The sequence below is a fragment of the Lampetra planeri genome, chromosome 10 (assembly GCF_965212315.1).
Source record: "Lampetra planeri chromosome 10, kcLamPlan1.2.h2, whole genome shotgun sequence".
In the NCBI taxonomy this organism is placed as follows: Eukaryota; Metazoa; Chordata; class Hyperoartia; order Petromyzontiformes; family Petromyzontidae; genus Lampetra; species Lampetra planeri.
In genome coordinates, this window is record NC_136116.1 from 2,373,242 (window position 1) to 2,373,633 (window position 392).

The following is a 392-nucleotide window of genomic DNA, read 5'->3' on the forward strand; positions in this document are numbered from 1 at the left end:
GAGCAGACCTCGGCATTCGCATCTGGCTCCTTGAACCATCTCGCTTGTCGCCATGCGCAAGAAGAGAAACGGTGATCGTCGCCATCCTGGTGACGTTTAGGTCATGTTGTTAATGCTGGATTATGAGCCAAACGAGCATTTGCTGCACAGTTGCTGTGTTTGAAATGAAACACGTATTGGTTGGTTACGCTTTAGGAAGTGAACCCCTTCCTTTGTCGAGTCGAGCGCCTCTCGTGGCACAAGCAGCGAAGAAAGTGAAAAAAACCCGTATGTGCATTCAAATAAAAAAATAAAATAAAAAATAAAATAAAAGTGAGGCGTGGAGATGCCGGGGATTGAACCCGGGGCCTCACACATGCGAAGCGTGCGCTCTACCACTGAGCTACATCCCC

The 392-nt window shown here is 48.2% G+C and overlaps 1 non-coding gene across 1 annotated transcript; it reads right to left on the minus strand.

Moving 5' to 3' along the window:
• Positions 1-320: 320 nt before the first annotated feature.
• Positions 321-392, minus strand: TRNAA-CGC (transfer RNA alanine (anticodon CGC)). Its single transcript has one exon. It is a non-coding gene; the product is annotated as a tRNA-Ala (tRNA).